Below are 22,839 nucleotides of genomic sequence, written 5' to 3'. Positions count from 1 at the left end.
AGAGAGAGAGAGAGAGAGAGAGAGGCAGAGAGAGAAGCAGGCTCCATGCCGGGAACCCGATGTGGGACTCGATCCCAGGACTCCAGGATCGCGCCCTGGGCCAAAGGCAGGCGCAAAACCGCTGAGCCACCCAGGGATCCCCTCATTGACAGTTTATAGGGGAGACTCCTAGGCTGGGTATGATTTGGAGTGCCCTGTGGAGATGGAGAGGGATGGCACTGGGGGGCCCTGGCTGAGCCTCGAGCAGCATCCAGGACTCTTGGAGCGTCAGGAAGGAGCCCCTCTCCTAGCTGAACAGTCAGTCCCGGCTGGTGTATGCAGCCGGCGGACTGTCAGTTTCCCTGCTGCTTGGCTCGGATGTGGGAGTGTGCGGCATACTATCCTATGGAAAATGATGACGTACGTAAAGGTCTCTTGTACCTTGCACTTTGCCTGCCCAACCTCCCTTTTCTGTCCACATACTTCACTCCCCTGTAAATCTGTGGATATTCCCATGTGTCTCAGCACCTGCCCCCAAACGATAGGGCATTCACCCATCCAGGCCCACAGCGATCTTCATGCCTGTTTGTATGAACACCCAACATTCACCAACCCCATCATGTCCCCTGCTCTTGCTCTGCACTAGATTACCCTCAGCTGAATCAAAACTGCCTCTTTATGAGCATTCGTTGGAGGTAGGTGTGGCTGTTTTTGACATCCGGGAAGGCTGTAGACTTCTCGACTCTGCTTCAGAGATAAATCAGATCAGAGTAAGTCTGAAGGGTCTTTCCTTCCCAGCTTTCCTTCCTCTTCTGCCTACTTGTCCATTTATCCATTCACCCATTTTTCCGTTCATGTGTCCATCCATCTAACTGTCTCTCCACCCATCTTTATAACCAATCACAAAACCATCTAACTGACAGACTCCACCCAACTACCCTACTACCTATTCAGCTACCCATCTACCTCTCGATTCATTTACCTTCACAATGTCAGCAAATAGATTTTTAAGATTCCAACACGTAAGAGGCACTGTATTAGATTCTAGAATACCAGCCTGATACATGACCTGTGTCATTTGAGTTACTGGAACATGCTTTTAGCTCTGATATTCCATAAAACATGGACATCCAGGACAGGGACCCTACCCTCATTTATTCAACAGATCCATATGCACGGCATATGCTGAGTGCATACTGTACCTGACAATTTTCTAGACACTTGGGATCCTGTGGTGAACAAGACAGACAATCCTTGACCTCATAGAGTTTATATTCTAATACAGGAAACAGATACTAAGTGAGTAAACAAAAAGGTAAAGATTATTATATGTGCTCTGTGTGCCAAGTAGGGGCTAGGCTCCCTCAGGGAGTTTCCAGTCTGGTTGCAAGTGAGACGGGTCTGGGAAAAGATAATATTCCCAGGCTCTGTGCATGTGTGATGTGTTCCAAACCGGAATGCACTTAAATAGGAAGGGCCACAGGTGCCCAGAGGGGCAGCCAAGGAGGACTTCCCCAGGAAGGGAGGCCAGAGTTCAGCCTAGGAAGTCACAATACCAGGAACCTACTAAAACATGCAGACCAAGTGCCATATGCCCTGGATCCAGTGTTGGCCTCCATACCAACTTGCTGGGTAAAGCCAGTCACTTGCCCACACTGAGCCCCTGTCCTAGCACCACAAAATGAAGGGGTTGACTAAAAAAGCTGTAAAGTCTTCTGGATCATGACTCTGACATCTATAACTTTAATTAAAAGGGGAGACATATTTATATTATGTTTTATGGTGGCATTCTTGAATACACCATTTTGAGTAATAATCCTTGTAACGTTCTTGTGAGGGAGGAGGTGCTACCTCCATTTTGCGGATGAGAACACTGAGTTTTTTCCACTCTGTCAAGCCACCTTCAGTCTTTCCTTTCCTTTTGAAGATTTGGGAAAAGCTTCACTGGGGATGGTTGAATGTGTGTGTGTCTGAAAGGGTAGGTATTAGGGGTACCGGAGCCCCTCTTTGTGTAGTGCCTCATCTAAGATGGCAAATGCTTATTTTCATTTCTGTTTGAAGAAAAAAAATCAAAGAATGGTTTTGATGTCTTAAATAGCTGGAACACTGGACCAGAAGGCATTATAAATAACTGCTTTTCTATCATACAAACTCTTGGCAGCAGCCACTTGGTCTTTAATGGCAGAACTGAGACTCAAACCCAGGGCTGTTTGATGCCCTAAACCTCCTCCTCTTTCCCCTGTCTCCATTTCAGGGCTCTCTAAACAGCCTAGGAGAGTGCCAGGGAGGAAGGAGATTGGAAGAGAAGGGGGAAGGCTTTTATTGCACCATCTTTTCCAATATCCCCCATATGAGAAAATTGGGGTATGTGCGCTCTCTCTCTCTCTCTCTCTCTCTTTTTTTAAAGAAGCTTCTTGGGCTCTCAGAGTCTTTTTGCAGTGGAAACAGCAAGGCTTTGGTCCAGCTAGGAATGCTTTGTGATTTAGCAGGTGCTGTGGAGGCAGATTCTTTTGTTGAAGGGCTCTGTGTGCACTCACACTATGCAAACGGGCCTAGCTCCAGCCTCCCTATTAATTACGAACATTTAGAAATGTTCCTGACTATACCCAGAGTTCCCTCTCGTGAAACTCCACAGGTCAGAGGCCACACATGTTTTGATTTTCTTATTTGAGGTATTATGTGTTCAAGGTAGATTTATGCTACAACCTTTGTTTATTGACTTGTACTTTTCCCTGTGAACCTAATGGAACATGACAGACGATATTTACAAGGCACGTGTTTCCGATTAAATCATGTGAGACATTAAAGCCCGATAAATGAAAGCCCCTTTGAAAGGCCAGGTTCAGAGAGAAGGAGGCAGTCCCTGGTGGAGCCTTGACAGTGGAGTTCCCCCCTCAGCTGTGGCGGCAAGGAGATGCGGAAGGTGGCCGCAGTCCCTTTGCTTGGATGGGTCCTCTTCGTCCATGCTTCCCAGCTGGGAGCCAGGGCTGCACGGGGGTCTGAAAACATGGACACGAAGAGCCCCGCTTTCTCTTAACAGTCCACGGAAAAGAGAAGGAGAACAGTTTTTTTTTTAGATCGTCAGCTGTGTGCCAGGCTCTGTCATGTGAGTGCTTTCCTGCAGAGGCTAGCTGAGCCTTTCGACAACCCTGAGGTTATCACCTACTGAAGAGGAATCAGAATGGCACAGGTTAAGGATGTTGACTGAGCCCCCAGGATGGCTTGCAGGTCCCCGATGGCTCTGCCATCCAGTGTCTGTGACTCTGGGCAAATTACTTAATCTCACTAAACCTTGGTCCCTTCATCTGTAAAAGGGAGACAGTGGAAGTGTCCATTATTATCCGTGCTCCATGGTACGTCAGCCAACATCGCTATCCTTACTAAATGGAGGCACAGAGAGGCCGAGTAACCAGTAGCCCAGGTCACTGCCAGTAGGGAACCCAGGCCTTGGGTTCGAGAGCCTTTGCCACCACTGCTCAGGTGGTTCTGGTGGAGCCGAGTCAGGCACCCTGTGGCCCGGGAGGGCAGCTTGCCTGCCGACTCCTGCACGGGGACATGGGTATTCCCTCACCCTTCCCCAGACTTCCCCGGAGCATTAATGGGAAAGCTCGGTAGGCAGGATTAGCCTAATCGGGAGTCTTTCCATGGAGGTCAATTAAAGGATTTGGGTAAATGCAAAAAGTGGAAACAGCTTGGGAAGGCTTCCCTCACCTCTCCCCTCCCTTCTTTCCTTCTCCCTCCTTTACCCTCCCTCCTCCCTCCCTTCTTCTGCCCCCTATTGTCTCAGGAGGGGCCTTCGGGAAACTGCTGACCCAGGGACTGAGCACAGCCTGAAGACTCACTTTCTTTTTCCTTATCTGGACACCTGGTGGCAGGCGACTTGGGAACTAATGAGAACAGATTGGATTTTTTTATGCTTCACATTTCTTTTTAGGACCTCTAAATTAGCTCAACTGCTTTATAGGAATAGGGATTGACAAAGAAGAGGAGGGAAGATGCCGACCCCCTTCCACCTGGCATAATGGAAAAGCTTGCTGTTGGAAACACGGGTTTCCTTTCTACGTAAGAGTCTTTATTGACCATCACCTGCCATTTCCTGAGAGATAGGACATCTGATTTCCACCAACCTGAAGGGTACGGGAGTGATCTGAGGGGTTGTGGGGAATCTGGCTTTGGAGTTGGCTGGCTGGGATTTACCCTCGGGTTTTGCCACTTGCCAGCTGGGTGCCTTGGGCAGGTTGCTTTCTCTCTCTGAGCTCAGTGTCCTCATATGGTAAATAACTGCCATAGTAGACGTGAATGTTCTTTACTAGGGCTGGCACCAAGTTAGAATTTGCCAGGTCTTCCATGAGGCACATAGGGCCTAGGAAAGGCCGCAAGAGGCAAAAGTCCTCCTCTGCTCGCTGCCTAGTATCCTGTTATGTGTGTGTCAGGAGCAGGTGTGAGAGTGCAAGCTCACCCTGCTTATTTCCCCTCCCCTGGCCAGCATCCCTTTTCTGTCTCATAGGAGGGAATCCCAAGAAAGCACTTGAAACACTGCAGACCATACAAGTAAGTAATAGTGATGATGCTTCATGCTTCGCGTGGAAGGTCATGAAGACCTTTGCCTCCAGGAAACTCACAGCACTCCTCTGGGCTGGGCGTCATCTCTCACTGTGAGGCAGTGCTGGGAGGGGAGGGGACCTGCTCAAGATTTGGGGGCCAGCAGGTCCCACAGAGCCGGGAGCTAACCTGAGGTCAGTCCCCCTGCAGGTCAGGCCTGCCCTGTCCTCACTGATGCCCACTCTCAGAGAGCGACCCTGGCCGCCAGGAGGCAGAATGGGGGTCATTAAGTGAGCAGCTCCTCTAGCTACCTCTGTCCTAAATGAACACTCTTTTCTTTACCCCTCCTTCTCCACCGTCAGTTCATCTGTTCACCCAGACTAAGGTTGATGGGACTCAGGGATGCAAGATGGGGAGCCCATTGAATTAAAAGCTCTGTGAATGAATAACCCTGCTACTGACTTCGTGTGTCTGTGGGCAAGTTACATTCCCTCTCTGTGCCTTGATTTCTCCATCAATAAGACAGGATCAGTCTACTGATCCTGCCACAAATTTGTTACAATGGGGTAAACGTGCAGACAGTGAACAGGTGGGACCCCATTCAAACTTCTGTTAGGCAAGGTGCTGAAATGAGCACGGGGGTTCCTGGGAGAACACCCCATACTCTGTAGCCTCAGCTGTGAGCAAACGTTTCTTCCAAGTGAGAAGGATTTTTAAAGGCTACATACAGTCTTAAATGCACAAATGGGACTGAGGGAGAGAGTTTTGTTTCTTTAGTGGGTAACGCTGATTCTCAGAACAAGCTAAACAAATCCCCCCTTATTGAAGAATGTTGCTTGGGGCTAGGCTTGATTAAAATCGGAAAATCTAAGAGGCTTAAATGTGTGCGGTTTGGGTTGTGGAGGGATCTGGAGTGCTTTGCCCTGCCCTGTGTCTCCCTGGCCTTGGTTATGGAGTCATGAGGCCACAGAGGTTCTGTGGCAGTGATCGACCCATCCAGGACCCCATTTTACCAGCAGGGAGCTGGAAAGCTTTCCTGGCTCTGACCTGCCTTGGGGCGGGAAGTTTGTGTTGAGGGCTGCATGGGGACCAGCTTGCTCTATGGACTTTTCTGGGATAAGGGCTTTCCTATTACTCTCAGAAACCCCAAGTCCTGCTCCCACCTACTCAGGGGAACAGTTCCAGATGCCAGGGCCTGGACCACGTCCCCTGTATATGTTGTCTCCTGTCCATCTGTCTTGTTTCCTTCTCTGTAAAACATGGGTGACAGTAGTGTCTATTTCCCAGGGTGATGGGAAGGTAAAATGAATTAATACATAGAAAGAGCTTAGAACATTGCCAGGCACAGGGTGAATGCAGGGTTAATAGGGGCTTCCATGTGGACCATGCCAGGAAGGGATGGAATTGCTTTTAACATGGACTGTGGCTGAGGCTTACAGAAGTGAAGTCATTTGCCCACACTGGTGAGTGGCAGAGCTGGGGTTCCAGTTTAAGTCCAGTTGACTCTGAAGCCAGTGAAGGTCCTGGAAGATGAGAGCCTTGATGCCACGATGCTCTCCAGGCAACAAGAGCATCCGTGCAAGGTGATGAGCTGTAGTGGTCTCTAGTGCCATTTTCCCCATAAGCCCTGTGGTCGGGCTAGGCATCTGAGGACAGAATCCGAGGCCTGTGGGAGAATTTTAGCAGACTGGTTAGTGTTGAGTCTTTGCTTAGAGTTTTAAAATGACCATGCAGAGGCTGCGGCCAGAATCTTCTGTGACTGAGGTCTCAAGACAGACAGTCCCTTGCTGACAGAGTTGTTCCCCATTAATTGGGCAGGGTCAAGTTTCAGAGCAGACTGTGCAGTGGCATAACCTCACTCTGGAGACCATCCCCAGCCTCGCATCCCTGCTACCTGGGGGTGCCATTAGGGGTTCCCTGGTCCTGAGTAGTGAGGATGACTTGAGGGTGAGAAGGAAGCTCTGGCCTGCAGTTGAGGGCTCAGGGTTGGCCACCTCTTTTAGCCCTGGTCCTACCTCAGTTGGGAGGCCTTGCCTTCCATCTGCCCCCTTCCACTGCCTGCAGACTACAGATCTGTGCTCCCCACACTTTGGCAAGGGGGCAGATGTAAGGGGAAGGTTCCCTTGTGAGATCTTATATTTATAGTACATTTATCCTGTGCCTGGTGCTGTTCTAAGTGCTTTCTTTATATTAACTCAGTCTTCACCGTAACCCTATGAAGTAGATACTAATATTATCCCCATTTTACAGGTGAGGAAAGAGCCTTGGTATCTTGGGGAGGAGGAGGAGCACTGGTCTTGGAGCCAGGACTTCTAGCCCTAGCCTCCTCTTCCTCCTCCTCCTCATCTCCTTCTTCTTCTCCTTCTCTCCCTCCTCTTCCTTCTTCTGCTTTTTTTTTTTTTTTTTGTAGTCACATCACCAAAGTTACTGTGATTTTATTGATTATATCCCCTGTGCTGTGCTTTTCATCCCTATGGCTTATTTATTTTATAATTGGAAGTTGTATCTCTTCATCTCCTTCAGCTGTTTCACTCATCCTTCTCACCTCCTTCCCTCTGGCAACCACCACTTTGTTCTCTGTATTTATGAGTCTGTTTCTGTTGTTTTGTTTTGTTTTGTTGTTTAGGTTCTACATGAGAATGAAATCATGCAGTGTTGGTCTTTCTCAGTCTGACTGACTCACTTAGCATAATACCCTGTAGGTCCATCTATAATGTTGGGAATGGCAGGATCTTATTCTTTTTTATGGCCGAGTAATATTCTGTTGTACGTATATACCATATTTTCTTTGTCTACTCGTCTGTCAGGAGACACTTGAGTTGCTTCCATAGTTTGGCTGATTAGTCATGTTGCATTAAACATAGACCTGTGTACTCGAAGTAGTGTTTTCATTTCTTCATATAAATACCCAGAAGGGGAATTGCTAGATCATACGGTGTTTTTGCTTTTCACTTTTTGAGTAATCTCCACCCTGTTTTCCATAATGACTGCAACAATTTACATTCCCACCAACAGTGCATGAAGGCTCCCTTTTCTCCACATCCTCATCTGCACTTATTTCTTGTCTTTTCGATACCAGCCATTCTGATGGGTATAAGGTGATATCTCAGTGTGGTTTTCATCTGTTTCCCTGATTAGTCATGTTGAACATCTTTTCATGTGTCTTGGAGCCATCTGTATGTTTTCTTTGGAAAAATGTCTTTTCGGGTCCTTTGCCCATTTTTAATCCAATTATTTGGTGGGATTTTTTTGGTGTTGAGTTGTAAGAATTCTTTATATATTTTGGATGTTAACCCTTTGTCATATATGTCATTTGCAACTATCTTCTCTCATCCCATAGGTTGACTTTTTGTCTTGTTGATGGTTTCCTTCACTGTGCAAAAGCTTTTTATTTTGGTGTAGTTCCAATAGTTTATTTTTGTGTTTGTTTCCCTTGCCTGAGGAGACCAATCCAGAAAAAAATTGCTAAGGCTGATGTACAAGAGATTACTGCCTGTGTTCTGTTTTCAGAGTTTTATGGTTTCAGGTCTCACATTTAGGTCTTTAATCCATTTTTTAATATATGTTTTAAGATTTTATTTATTTATTCATGAGAGACCGAGAGAGAGAGAGAGAGGCAGAGACACAGGCAGAGGGAGAAACAGGCTCCACTCCAGGAGCCCAGTGTGGGACTTGATCCCGAGTCTCCAGGATCACATCCTGGCTGTAGGTGGCGCTAACCAGCTGAGCCCCCTGGGCTGCCCCTCTTTAATCAATTTTTAAAAATATTTTGTTTATTTATTGAAAGAGAGCATGAGCTGGGGAGGAGAGAGAGAAGCATACTCCCTACTGAGCAGGGAGCCCGACATGGGGTTGGATCCCAGCACCCTGAGATCATGTCCTGAGCCAAAGGCAGATGCTTACTGACTGAGCCACCCAGAGGCCCAAGTCTTTAATCCCTTTTGAGTTGGTTTTTGTGTATGGTGTAAGAAAATGGCCCAGTTTCATTCTTTTGTGTGTAGCTGTCCAGTTTTCCCACACCACTTTTTTTCTTTTTCTCACTCTCAAAAAAAAAAAAAAAGAAAAGAAAAGAAAAGAAAAGAGTGCACGTGTGGGGAGAGGGAGAGAGAGAATTTTAAGCAGATTCCATGCCCAGCATAGGGCTTCACCTGGGGCTTGATCTCACAACTCTGAGATCATAACTTGAGCCAAAATCAAGAGTTGGATGCTTAACTCACTGAGCTACCCAGACGTCCCTTCAGCATCATTTATTGAAGAGACCATCTTTTTTCACATTGCAGACTCTTGCTTCCTTTGTCAAAGATTAATTGACTATATAAGTGTGAGTTTATTTCTGTTCTCTGTATTCTGTTCCATTGGTCTATGTGCCTAGTACCGTACTGCTTTGATTACTATAGCTCTGTAGTATATCTTGAAATCTGGAATTGTGATGCCTCTCGCTTTGTTCTTTCTCAAGACTGTTTTGGCTCCTCAGGGTCTTGTGGTTCCATATAAATCTTAGGATGATTTGTTCTACTTCTGTGAAAAATGCCATTGGTGTTTTGATGAGGATTGCATTGAATCTATAGGTTGCCTTGGGTGGCATGGATATTTAAAAATATTAAGTCTTCTAATCTGTGAGCATGGAGTAGCTTTCCATTTATTTGGGTTATCTTCAATTTCTTTCATCAGTGTCTTCTAGTTTTCAGAGGACAGATCTTTTACCTCCTTGGTTACATTTATTCCTGGGTATTTTATTCTTTTCTATGCAATTATAAGTGGGGTTGTTTTCCTAATTGCTCTTTTGTGCTCGTTTTTATTCCCCTGCTCCCATCTTGACCCTGTAGTGGACAGAAGAGTCCACTCAGTGAGTGAGAGTAGGAAAGGGTTGAGAGTAGAAGTCACCTGTGTGAGCAAATGCAGGGAGGGAGAAATAACATGAAGGCTGTCTGCTGCCTTCTGTAAACATTTATTAAATGCCTGCTATTTGCTGGGCACTGGGATGCCCCTGTGGAGGAGGCTGAGCTTTCTGATAGTAATGGCTGATGGCAGTACGGTCCTTTAGTTTTCAAGCAAAGTGTGTTCCCAGCATTGTCTTTTTTAACTTAAGAAGCAGAAGATTGTGGTGGTTAAGAGCCAGGCTCTTAGATTTGAATCACTCTTCCACACTTAGAAGCTTAGGCAATCTCTTTTTATGCCTCTGTTTCTGCCTCTGTAAAGTGGAGATGATAATAGGGGTTAGGATACATCATGAGCACTCTAAGGTTTCCTTTGGGTGGGAGAAGAGCGTATGGGACAGGAGGGAGATGAGGTGGAGCATAGTCTGGGAGACTTTGAATCCCAGATTTCTTTAAGGGAGAAGATGACTGTCCATGAGTCAAGAGTTTGTTTGTTTGTTTGTTTGTTTGTTTATTTATTTATTTATTTTGAGTCAAGAATTTAAAGCGCTGCCCAAACCACAGTGAGATGCCATGGCACACCCACCAGGATGGCTCTAATCAACAAGACAGATAGTAACAAGTGTTGGCGAGGATGTGGAAAGAGTGGACCCCCCCCATCCTACAATGTTGGTGGGAACAAGAAATGGTGCCATTGCTATAGAAAACAGTCTGTCAGTTTCTCAGAAGGTTAAACATAGAGTGACCACATGACCTGGCAGTTTCACTCCTAGGTATATACCTAAGAGAATGGAAAACCTACATCTATACAAAACTTGTGCACAAATGTTAATAGCACTGTTAGTTGTCATCCCCCAAATCTATCAAGCCAGATGTCCATCAGCTGATGAATGGCAAAACAAAATGTGATTTATCCATGCAGTGGAGTATTATTCAGCCATAAAAAGGGTTGAGCTATCAAAAGATATTACGACCTGTGAGCCTAGAGAACTATTGCACTAAATGAAAGACAGACATGAAAGGCCACATATTATACGATTCTGTTTATACGAAATGCCCAGAGTAGCAAATGTACTGAGATAGAAAGTGGATTAGTGGTTGCCAGGGGCTGGGGAGACAGCAGGGGAAACAGAGAGTGACTGCTAACAGGTTACGCAGCTTGCTTTGAGGCTGATGAAAGTGTCTGGAAAATTAGGTTTTGGTGTTGGGTGTCCAACTCTGGGAATATACTAAAATCCATTAAATAACACTTAAAATGGGCAAGTCTTATGGTATATGAGACTCGATTTAAGAAAAATAAGAAAAACACTTCCCCTGGGGACATGCATTTCACTCTGTGCTCCCGGCAGGAATACCTAGTGCGACCAAATCTGGGCTCATGTGCTTCTCCATCCCATTCTGTTCGGCAGGCTGTCTGTGGCCAAGAAGTAAACATTTCATAGATGATATCATGGGAAGAAACACAGAGCTTTGGAGCCACTGAACCTTGCGTTCTTGCTCTTTCGTCTGGATCTCTGTTTCCTTACTAGAAAACGTGGTGTAGGACCATTGGGAGGGGAATTCAGGGCAGGCCCAGGATGGGTATTGAGAGCAGGATCATCGGAGTACTCCATTATTCATTAGTTCCACCAGGCCACGTATTTTATGCACTGTAAGTATTCCAGGATGTTTGGGGTCGTGTAGGACAGTGGTGAGGCCGAGGCCCTGGCCGACCAGGTAGCTGGGCTCTACTATCACCAGGTAGAGGCAACACACCTGAGTCCCTTCTATGGATTAGGGAGGCCTAGATTGGAATCCCAGCTCTTTCTTCTGGCTGAGTGACCTTTTGTAGATCACTCAACCTCTCTGTGCGTCAGTGTCCTCTTTAATAGATACAGGTTTTGGTAGGCCTGCTATGGACTGTATGGTGTGTCCCTCCCCCACCACCTCCCAGTTCATATGGTGAAAACCTGTCCCCTAGTGTGATAGTATTTGGAGATGGGGCCTCCTCTAAATTAGGTTTAGAGGGGTCCTTATGATGGGATTAATGCCTTATATGAAGAGACACTAGAGAGCTCTCTCTTTTTTCTTTCTCTACCATGTGAGGACACATCAAGAAGGTGGCCATCTACAAGCCAGGAAGAGAGTGCTTGTGAAATCAACCATGTGTCAGCCTGATCTTGGACTTCCAGCCTCCAGAACTGTGAGAAATAAATGTGTGTTGTTGAAGTCAGCCAGCCTGTGGTGTTTTGTTACGGCAGCCTGGGCAAACTGAGACAAGCCATTAACAAGAATGATGGATATAAAATGCGGAGCACAGCGTTTGGCATGTAGTCAGCACACCTGCTGTTTTTAATAGGCGGCTCCATTTAATGACTGTGATGGTCTTTCGTAGCTGTGGGACCCTGGGCGAGTCACTTGCTTCTCCGAGCCGTTTCCTCCTCCGTAGAATGAGGTCAAGATGCTGCCCACGCCAGGCTGTGGCAAGGCTCAGATCAGATAATCTAGGTCGAGGGGCTTGTAAACTGTGAAATGGCATGCCTGTGGAAGGGGCTTGGTGTTTATGGAGTAGAGACAGTGGGAAAGCCTGGCAGGGCAGTGTGGGAGGAAAGTGAACAGTGCTGTCACGGCAGCAGGTCTGAAGGGTGATTCTGGCTGCGACGCTCTCCACAGGCTCCTCTGAGGAAGGGACCGTTTTGTAGCTGCATCTGCTCACCTGTACCCAGGTGGCAGCACCGAATAGAGGTCCCTGGGCTCGGCCCCAGGTGGGTGCTTTGCACTCACAGGTATGTCATCACTGAACAGGGAGCCTGGTGGAGGGAAGGGGGGCCAGTGTCCAGAGGTGGCTGTGCCTGCCCAAGATGCAGTGAGGGGACAGCCCACAGGTAGCCAATGACCTTGCCACTCAGCATCATCAGAACCTAAGTGAGGGAGGACCTTGGGTTACAGAGAAAGCTTGTAGGCTGTGGCCAAAGCTGCCTTTAGGGAGAGGAGTAGACCTAGAAGCACGAGCCGAGTTGGCTCCTATTCCTGCTCTGTGACATCAGGGACTCGGAAGTCTTCGAGGGGAAAAGCGCTGTCTGGAGCTCCTTCTGCGTCACCCTCTGGAGCGTGTCCCAAGGGGCCATTGCTGGTTGCATTTGTCTTCAAAGCTGTGGGGCTGAGTTGTCTCCCAGCTCAGACATCCCGAACAGGAGTGACGGGAGGGGTGTGTTCCCAGGAGCGTTTATGGGATTTTCTGGTTGATTCTTTAATGGAGGTCCTGTTTGTTTGCTGTCTGGTCTGGGCTGATGGGGTGGGTGGGGTGGGGAGTCCTGGGCACACAGAAGGCCTCTCTGGGGCAGAGGAGGGCAGACGTCAGAAAACAGACAGGAAGGTTTTCAAACGTAAGGGGTAAGGTTGCTGGAATAAGTGGGCTGGCCCCACCCCATGGATCCTTGTGTTTCAGAGAGGCATTGGCTGTAGTGCTTACAACCACGGGCTCTGTGCCCAGGTTGGCCTCTGGTGAGCTCCGTGACCTCAGCAAGATTCTTAACCTCTCGGTGCCTTTATTCTCTTGTCTGTGAAATAATAATAGTAGCACCTACCCCATAGGTTGTTAGGATAAAGCCAGGCGATATGTACAAAAAGCATTTAGAACAGTGTCTGGCACAGAATTAATGCTAAATAAACATGAGCTGGGCTGTGCGAGAGGCCTGAGGATGGGTAGGTCCTTCTGACAGCTCTCTCTCCTTCTCCTGAGTTCCAATTTAGTTGGGCTCCACTGGCACTCACCGAGCCCTCTGTGGGGCCAGGCTGTCCATGCTGAGAGAGGAAGCCTTCTCGAGCCTGGCCTCCCAGGAGTACTCCCAGCTGGAACAGACAGCCCCACCCCCACCCCACCCAGGACACAGGAAACAGGGAGGTGCCAGGGGATTTTGTTTTGAAGGATGACAGGGGCTTCCTTGGTGGGGGGGTGGGGGGGGCAATAGCATGTGCAAGGTGATTAGGAGGTGCAAGTGGAGAACCAGGTGATGAGGCTGGCGACCGGCTCATAAGTTAAGGAAGTTTGAACCCTGCCAAGATAGTCAGGGAGCAGCAGAAGGATTTTGGATCTTGTCTTTCCACTCACCTTCCTCGGAGAGCCAGTCGTTATATCCTTCTTGGGGTCATAGGCCGTTGACTGTCTACCCGCTACCTGGTTAGTGTCCTGCCTCCTCCCAGCTGCCCTCCCTAGTCTTGAGGGAAGGAGGCTCAGTAGTTACTAAGGTCATTCATTGGTTCACCCAGCGAGTCTGGAGGCATCTGCTGTAAAACCCCGGGCACGTGTTAGGCACAGGACATACAGGCATAGCACGTACAGAGATGTGTGGTGATACCATGTCAGAGGCATTCTGTTCCTGGTCGAAGGGGCCCTCCCATGAAGCTGTCACCCAAGGTCAAAGGGGGAAGCTCTTCACAAGGCAAAGAGTACCCTGAGAGCTCCACAGCAGATGGCCTGTTCCAGCGGGGCCGTCAGGCCAGGCATGGAGCATTGGTGGGAAGGGCATGCCAGGCGATGCCATCTGCACGGGCAGAGCATATGTGAGGAGCGGCCAGGAGCTCTGCTTGGCTGCAGCAGAGGGTCTGTGGCAGGAACAGAGAGAAACCTATGAGCTTGGAGGGTCTCGTGTGCCAGGCTAAGTGAGGCAGGGTGCAGAGGGAGAGGGGAATTTTGTTTCCCTGTAGACACAGGGAGCCTTGGAGAGCACTGAGCTGTGCTCTGGTTCCCTTACGTTTTTTTACATAGTACGGTTCTTTGGAGAAAGGGCAAGAAGTGAATCGGTCGGCCTTTAAGATGGGGATGGGTAGTGGATCCTGTGTTGGCAGAAAGGTGTGACCTGTTATGACACCAACATAAAAATCCTCAGAAGTTTCTGCCTTAATGAAGGAGGCATTTTTTTCTCCCATAGATTCTTGAAAACTTGGGTTTCAAGTAGGGAATAGCAACACATAAATTATTTCTCCTGGTGCTTGATCTGCGATCCCATGGGAAAGAACAGGAAGGAATTAGTGAGCTCTATATTACAATTTAATTGCTTGAAGGAAAAATATTATTTTTTATTGTTAGCCATTAGCTGCTTCTAGTTTTATTAAACTCAACCCTCTGCCGAGCATAGCATTAGCCACTTGGAGCTCTCCAGCGCCCCGAGGGAAGGAAAACACTCAGAATGGTCCCATCTTATAAAGCAGGGGGTTACTGCTGGGGTCTGAGCAGCCTGGGATTCTTGGATTTCTGGCATCTCTATACTTGGAGAGCAGCATTCTGATGGCAGATCCAGTCCCTGTCCTGTCTGCTGGCACTGGGGACAGAGGCCAAGAAGGGCCGAGGAAAGGTTCCTGGCCAGTGCCTGGGTCAGGCCTGAATCTCTCCTAAGATGCGTGAACTTGGCTGTATTGTTCTGGTTCCGTAGGTGGGGTTTCTATAGAGGGGCAGTTGCCAGGGCTAAGTGAGACTATGTAAACGGAACACCCTGGTATTTAGTAGGTGCTTGATAAATGCCAGTTAATGGGTCCTAGCACAGACCACCTTTCCAGGCCGTTGCCCTTTCTTTGTTCTAGCTGCCGACTCCCAAGTTCTGGCCTACATAGTCCCACCCAGAGGGTCAGCCCTACCTCAGCCCTGATGTACCAGGTGGAGGGAGAGGCCCCCACTCAGACCGATGACTCCTCCGAGGTGTGGTCAGCTTCGTGCTGGCTGTGTGTCGGCACCTGAGAGAGCCATGCCTCAGACAGGCCTGGGCTGTCAGAGAGCTCCCAGCAGGGTGGATGAAGACAGACTAGTGCACAGCGAGGGTGTGGAGCGGCCAGCGTGGGACCTCACCCTGCCTGGGAGGCTTCTGATGCATGTGCCGGGGGTAGTGCTGAGAGGCCAGGAAGAATGGGCTTGCCTGCGGGGAGGACTGCCTTCATTCCCTGTTACACATGTGTGCCACCCCCCAACTTCGGGGCACACACCTTCTCCTGGTTGGAAGGTCTCTACTAATCCAGCCCTGCAGTAAGTATCTCTTTTTTGATCTGGACTTCCTCCCTTTGTTCCTTAACTCTTCACCTGCCGTGCGTGCTTTGCACACATCTTCTTGATGGACTTGGAGGCTTATCACTCCCTTTTACAGGTGAAAGGTCTCCTAGCTGGGGATCCCGCCAAGGCCTGATAGAGCACAGCAGAGCAGGGGGCTTTCCTGGACCCTGCCTGCCCTGGCAAACCAAGTGTAGGCTGACTATGGATTGTCCCATTGTCGCTGACTTAGCTTCCCCAACTCACTGGGAACCATGTGCCCTGCCTTGGAACCTGGCCCTGGTCCCTCGTGTCTCTCTGGGGGAGGCAGTGAACTGTCAGTGTTTTCAGACGGCCCCCTCCCGTCCAGTGACTTGGGCTGCCCCCTGCATCAGAGCTGATGCCTGCACATTTCCTGCTTGTTGAGTGGCCCTATGGCCTAGGATTTTTCAAGACAGCTTCAATTCATTTTAATAAAGTTTAGCTTCCACTGTTGAACACTGAATCGTGTGTGTGTGTGTGTATGTGTGCACAACGATGGTGAAAGCCCTCTCTACCCTTGTGGACAATAACTCTGTTTACTGCAAGTCCAGGATCGAGCCCCAGAGTGACTTGCCCAAAGTCACGCAGTTGTTAAGAGGCAGAACAGGGCTCCTCACAGTGTCTCTCCAGCCTGGGCTTTCTTCCTGCATGGCGCTTCTTCCCCTTCTGTCTCTCTGTGGCTTGATCTTAATGGACTGGTCCAGAATATCAGGTTGGTAGAGCTCCCCTGGAACACTGGGTCCTGGTGCATCCAGAAGGAAGACAGGAAGAGTCCATGCAGACCAGGGTCAGCTAGCTTGTAGAAAGGGAGTATGGAGTTCTGAGCTTGGACCTAGGTCCCGGTGGGTGAGGGATGGGAAGAGCATGGCCATGTCCTGCACACCTACCATGTGCCGTGTTGTCCGTCCTGGTTGCCCCTCTCTCCACAGGCATGCAGCTACACTGACCCTGAAGCACACACTACCTCTGTCTCTATGCTTTCCCCCACATTTGTCTCTGCCTAGACTGCCCTCACCTCCTTCCACATTTGGCTGATTCCTGCTGGTCTTTTATTTTTATTATTTTTTTAATATTTTATTTATTTATTCATGAGAGACATGTAGAGAGAGAGAGAGGCAGAGACACAGGCAGAGGGAGAAGCAGGCTCCATGCAGGGAGCCCGAAGTGGGACTTTATCCTGGGACTCCAGGATCACGCCCTGGGCTGAAGGTGGCGCTAAACAGCTGAGCCACTCATGCATGGGCCCAGCATGCCTGGCTGCTCCCTGCTGGTCTCTTAAGACTCCTTTCAGGACTACCTTAAGAGGCCTGCCCTGACCCCCAGGTTGGGCTGGAGCCCCTCCTCAGGCCCCTGCAGCCCCCTGAATATCCCTCCCCACAGCACTGACCACCTGTGTGGTGGTCGCCTGTTCACTCTCTGGCTCCCCCATCAGGCAGTAGACCTTGAAGTCCAGGATGGTGTTTATTCTCTGTCCCCAGGGTTCCCCATCAGGCAAGGGAAACCTTGTCCAATTTGATTAGTAATGAGAAAGTCCCCTGTCGTCCACGTTCCAAAACACGTTCACGTCCATAGTCCCGTTGACCTCCCGGCTGTCAGAGTTCCACATAGTCATGGCATTAAGGTGAGGAGACTGAGGCTCTGGAGTTCACACTGGCTCCCCCTGCCCCGCCATGCCCTAGAGGGTGCCTTGCTTGTGATGCCCACACCCATGGCAACCTGGAGGCCTGAGCCTCTTGTAATCAGATTGCCTTCCTCCCCACTGAACTCATGCTGCTGAGAGAATGGAAATTTGCTTCAGTGGGTGGGGGTGAGAGGCTGGGTTGGGGGCGGCTCTGGCTGGGGTGCTTGGAGACCTAGACAGGGTTGGCAGGGTTGCTGGAGGGGGCCGGATGGACACGCCAGGACCAGACTTGGTGGTTCTGCCCTCTGGCGCTGGGGGCTGCTGGAAACCATCCTACGTGGTTGGCCAGGTGCCTACCCCACATGTCTGAGTGTCCTGACAGTTTGGGATGGTCAGTAGCAGCAGGGACATGGATTAGCCTGCTCTGGCCTTTTGGGGTTAAGCTGGCTGTGGTGGTGGCTTCCAGGGACTGATGGCTCCCAGGAAGACCTGGGTTCAAGTTCTGTCTGGTCAGTGATGCTGCTGAGTTGACTCAGGCCATGTCAGCTACTTACCTTCTCTGTGCCTCAACTCTGCCCCTGTGAAAGGGGGATAACTGCATTCTCAGTGGGGGCTGCCAGTGGATCATATGATTAAACAGCCTCTGAAACATACTGTTACCACGGTTACTTCCTTCTCTGAAACAGCGATGTATGCTACCCTGCTTAGCTTCTTGGGTTGAAGCTATATGCACACTGTAAACCACCAGACACACTTGTGTTTTCCCAGAAGGGAGATAGATACGGAGGAGAGAGCCTGCTGTGGAGCTGCCTCCTTGGGAGACTAGGCCACTTGGAGCCACGCAAGGGCCAGGCTGACAAATGGGACAACCCTGCAAAGACTGAGCACCTTCAGCCAGAGTGCAGGCAGGCAGAAGGTGGGTTCGAGGAGCACTCAATAATTGTTAGATGTTTTGTTATTGTTATATTCTTCACATTATTACATCATTCTTTCCACATACATCCCAAGTACCATTGGACACGTCTTGGTATTTTCTGGTTGTAATGAGTGTCTTTATTCTTTGGGCAATGGGGAGCCATGGAGGGTTCTTGAGCAAGGGTATGGCATAGAGCTCGGCTCTGAGATGACTAATCTGGCAATGGGTTGAAGCCTCCTTGTGAGGTTTGGTTAGTTCAAAAAGAGGATTTCTTGTTTTGTGATATTATTTATTTATTTTTAAAATATTTTATTTATTCATGAGAGATGCAGAGATACAGGCAGGGGGAGAAGCCGGCTCCCTGTGGGCAGCCTGATGTAGGACTTGATCCCAGGACCCCAGGATCCTGACGACCTGAGCTGAAGGCAGATGCTCAACCACTGAGCCACCCAGGTGTCTCTATGATATTTTTAAAAATAACTCCTCAAATCCTCTTTAGTTGGGGGAGAAAAGAGAGGTTGGATGAGAAGGAAAAGAAAGGCTGTGTTAAGAAAGTAATAAGGCAGCTGCAGGAGGGGTAAGAGACTTAACCAAGATAGGAGGAGGTGCAGAGTGGGCTGCAGACCACGCCTAGGGGTGCCAGACAGTGTCCCCAAGTCAGGCTGAGTGTGGAAAGAAATGTGGGACTTGAGAGTAATCGTGATATGAATGGTCATTGTGCCTTCAGGGCTGCAGACATCGGGTGAGTCTGGTTTGCTGTGGAACTGGTAATGCTGGTGGGTGTGACTGGATTGGGGTGGGCAGGGGAGGGAGGTTGAGATTGACTATGAAAGGGATACAAAAAAAAAAGAGGGATACAGAGGCCACTTAGAAAAACTGGACGTTTGATAAGGTAAGCTGTCGAGAGATGAAGGACCCTTTCTTAGTAGATCCGGAGCTCAGCCAGTGTATGATTCGATGCTGGCTGAGTGGCTGTAGGGAGTGGCCAGTGGAATAGTTGGAGGGGAGAAGAGGGTGGGGGCGATTGGAGAAGGAGGGAAGTTCAGGGAGATGGGGGGTGTGGGTGAGTAAGGCACTCAGCTCCTCTGAATGTGTGTACATATGGGACCCTGACCCTGAGCCCAGAGGTCTTCCGGGGTTTATACCTCATGGGTGGACCAAGAAATCTGCATTTTAAACAGACTTAAAGGCAAAGTAGCAGGTTCTGAGAGGTACTGATTTAGGACTGCCTCCAATTCCCGCCATGGGTGTATTGAGGGGATAGTATGACAGGCAGGAAGTGGTGATAAGGGCTGGGCCTAGGCAGGAGAGACTCCCAGTACAGGGGCTGAGGGAGGGGTGGACCTAACCTAGGGGAGTGGGAGTGAATTTTTGGAAGGCTTTGGTTAGAAGCTGGTTGCGAGAGATGGCAAAATTGAAGGTGTGTGGGGATCTGCGAGCTGGATGAGGACTGGAGAGGGAGTTGTCCAAGGGATCAGATAGAGGGGTCAGAAGCAGGGCTGCACGGCTAGGGAGACAGAGGAGACTGGAGCACACCTGACGATGGTGTGGATGGTGAGAGCATGGTGTCCTTGCCCATAGAGCTAGGGCTGAAGTCGCTGCCCTGAGGGCCTCACTCTGGGTTCCTTAAAATCCTCCCAGATGTTCTGGTTGGCAACTGGCTGGGTCCCCGAGCCTGGGCAGGGGCTCATGTGCTCTGCTGTGGGGTCAGTGGTCCCAGGTGAGGACGGCAGGTTAGAGAGCTAGTATTACAGGTGGGGAGAGATGCCGAGGCTCTCCATTCATTCATCCACTTGTTTGCTCATCAAATATGGATTAAGGGTCAGGCTCTGAATAGGGTGCTGTCACATGCTCCCTTCCTTTCTGAGAGGCAGCGGTGTCTGGTGATTTGGAAAGAACACAGCCCTGGAGCCTGAGCGTGCGTCATCCCTGCTGCTTCACCTGCTGGCCGGGCAGCCTTGGCAAAGGTACTTAATCTTTGTTTCCTATGTCTCATCTGTAGAAAGAGGGAAATAACTGCATGTACCTCCAGGATTAAATGTTTAAATCCACGCAGAGGCCATAGTGGCACCTGGCTTTGATTCCCACTCTGGCCATAGCCTCGGACAGTCCACGCTCTGTGGCCAGTGTGTGTCCTGCCGCTGCCAGTCTCTCTGCCTAAATGCTCTTTCCTCCCAGCTTTGCCTTCTGAGGCCCAATTCAAATGGGCCACGTTCTGACTCTCGTTCTCTTAGCTGAGAAAAGGGGTTAATGGTTCCTGCCTTGCCCACCTCTCTGGGCGACAAAGGGACAAGGGACAGCTTTGGGTGCTTAATGGCGCTGTGCAACATAAGCTGCTCCACAGTCTCAAACTTGTTTGAAGATGGAGAAATTGGGACTGAGAAGCGCTTACTGTGTTAAAGGCTCCTTCCTCCATCTGGGAGCTTGGCTGGTCGGTTCAGGCTGAAGTCACTTTGCTTGGTGCTGGGAGGAGAGAGACCCTGCCGTGTCCCGTGTGAGAGCACTGGAGTTGTCCCAGCGGCACCCCGCAGCACGGACCTGCAGAGGGCCTCGGAGATCACCCCTTCTCTGCCACAGTGCTGAGGGGGCCTGGAGCCTGACTGCTTTGCCCAGTTTGGCTCAGGTGTCACCTCCTTGAAGCCTTCCATGAGACTGCCTTCCCTCTGAGTGGCTATGGCCCTCTGTGCTCCACCCCCTCCTTTTCTCTCTGTCTTTCTGATGTCTGTGGAATGCATTGATTGTGAGCAATCAGTGACTTTGGGCTGGTCTCAGTCTCCCCCGTCCCATGGAGATGGTGTCTATGGAAACAACTCGAATAACCTGAGAGGAAATATTTCAGTTTTCACAAAGTGTACTATTAAAATCAAAAGTGGGGTTATCATTTCTAAAATTACGATGACTGTGTTCTATTCTCTCATTGATCCCTGGCGTCGGGCGGGCCTCTGAGCTAGCAGCCTGTGGCTAGTGCAAGGTCTTCCCATTTCCTGGGCCTCAAAGTTTCTGCCAACAGGTGCCTGTTCCTCTACAACAGTTCTCTGGGTACTTGCCAAATGAATTCTCCACCATTCAGTAAAAACTTGAAGACTTTCCAAGTGATGGCACTGACTTACTCCTTTAGCAGATTTTTTCTTTAGCGCCTACTGTGGTTCATGACACTTCATCGGTGCCTGCCCTTGTAGAGCCGATAGTCTAGTGGGGAAAAGCAAGTTCAGACAAGAGAGGAAGCACATGCTGTGGGAGCATCTTCCCCTGTAGGGGTAAACCAGGGAAGGCTTCCTGGAAGAGGGGCCTTTGGTCTGGGGTTTAGCGAATTGAAGGGTTTTAGTGGTGGTAATGGGAGGGAGCACACAAAGCGTGGTGGGAAAGGCAGACGCAGAGGTGTGCTGGAGACCTGGGGTGGAACCTCTCGTGCTCAGCTCACTGGCTTCTGCAGGAGGAAGGAAGGAGACCCCTCTCCCCTCCCACCCCTTCTCTCTTGCCCACCTTTCCCTTGCTAAGTGCTCAGAGCATATGTTATAGGGACTAATCAAAATAGAGACTCAGACAGATTTATCCCCAAGAGCCTACAGTTGCATTCCTGGGCACAGGAGGGGCGGCAGGCCCATGGAAATGTTTGCAGAGAAAACAGAGCCTAATGAGAGTCTGACGAGGTGCTCGAGGTGCTCGCAGTGAACCAGGGACTGGGCAGGCCTTGCCTGCCACACACAAAGGGCTGAGCTGGGCAGGAAACACTGCTTACCTGCCCCCCACCCCGTGGGGTAGCCCCCAGGGAGGGCAGTGAGGCTGGAGTCCCACAGGCTTGACAGCAAGACAGGCTGGCCGTGTGGCCCCTGGCAGTCTTGTTTACTTGTGCCATGGCTTCCTCACCTGAGAAAGCTGCCTGGCCTCCCCAGGTCAGAGTGAGAGAGTTAGATTCAGGGAAGGAGAGGAGCCACCCCAGAGCCTGTGCCTGGAAGCCTCCACAGGTGGGGGCAGTTGTCATCATCACCTGGTGACGTGGGACTGCCAAGCCCAGCTAACTGGATCCCCCATTAGCCAGAGTCCCTGCTTCACCATCCTCAGCATGGGGGAGAGGCGGCTGGAAGGTGTAGGAAAGACCCCCCTGGGCTGGGTGGTGAGAGACAGGGACTTCAGTCTAGGGCAGACCCATCATTTGTTGAGCGAATTTGGTAGATTGAGGAAGACAATAAGCAAGCGCACCCACTCTCCAGCGGGGCGGCCTTGAGGATGTTCTTGGCCTCTTGTCCAGGTAAGGGTAGCAGGGATATGCTAGTATGTACCACAAGACGTTATCGTGGCAATTAAACTATATATCCCTGATACAGAGCCTTAGTGCTGCAAAATTTGGTAAAAGCTGAGTTAGATGGTTGGACCAGGTGGTAGATGTTGCCTCAGAGTTTTCTAGGAATGGCTGGGAAGAAATAATTTGTAGAAGAACCCCATGGGAAGCCCTCGGGAGATCCTTATTTTATTCCTCCTTCCTGTCACCTTGACCCAGGACCACGTCTGAGAGACCTAGGCAGGCAGCACCTGAAAGGGTGTGAAAAGTGATGTGAGTGAGTCTGCTTCCAACACTTGGAAACAGAGTCAGTGATGTTTGACCAAATGCAAGCACCATTTACCCTTCATTCTAGTTTTTGACTCTGTTCTCTGGTTCTTCGGACAGGCTTTGAGCTTCCCAAAGACACTGAGGAGGCCTGATTCGCCTGTGCCTTCGATGCCCAGCTCAGGGCCTGGCACAGACCAAGCAAGGACCATTTCCCTCTGCTCATGAGGGGCTTTGTTCCATTTCTCACCTTCTCTTTGTTTCCTGTTTGGAGGAAGAGAGAGTGCTGTGGGTGAGAATGAAGCAGTGTCCCCTGTCAAA

At 49.8% G+C, this 22,839-nt stretch overlaps 1 protein-coding gene and 1 long non-coding RNA gene across 3 annotated transcripts in view; both read left to right on the top strand.

Moving 5' to 3' along the window:
• Positions 1–22,839, top strand: part of GLIS1 (GLIS family zinc finger 1) — a 223,809-nt gene that overhangs the window by 28,070 nt on the left and 172,900 nt on the right. The window lies entirely within an intron of this gene.
• Positions 68–11,601, top strand: LOC140630323 (uncharacterized). Its single transcript, XR_012028095.1, has 3 exons — positions 68–4,113; positions 4,487–4,530; positions 11,484–11,601. It is a non-coding gene; the product is annotated as an uncharacterized lncRNA (long non-coding RNA).

Source organism: Canis lupus, chromosome 3 (assembly GCF_048164855.1).
Source record: "Canis lupus baileyi chromosome 3, mCanLup2.hap1, whole genome shotgun sequence".
NCBI classification, from domain to species: domain Eukaryota; kingdom Metazoa; phylum Chordata; class Mammalia; order Carnivora; family Canidae; genus Canis; species Canis lupus.
This window is presented reverse-complemented; position numbering and strand designations above follow the sequence as displayed.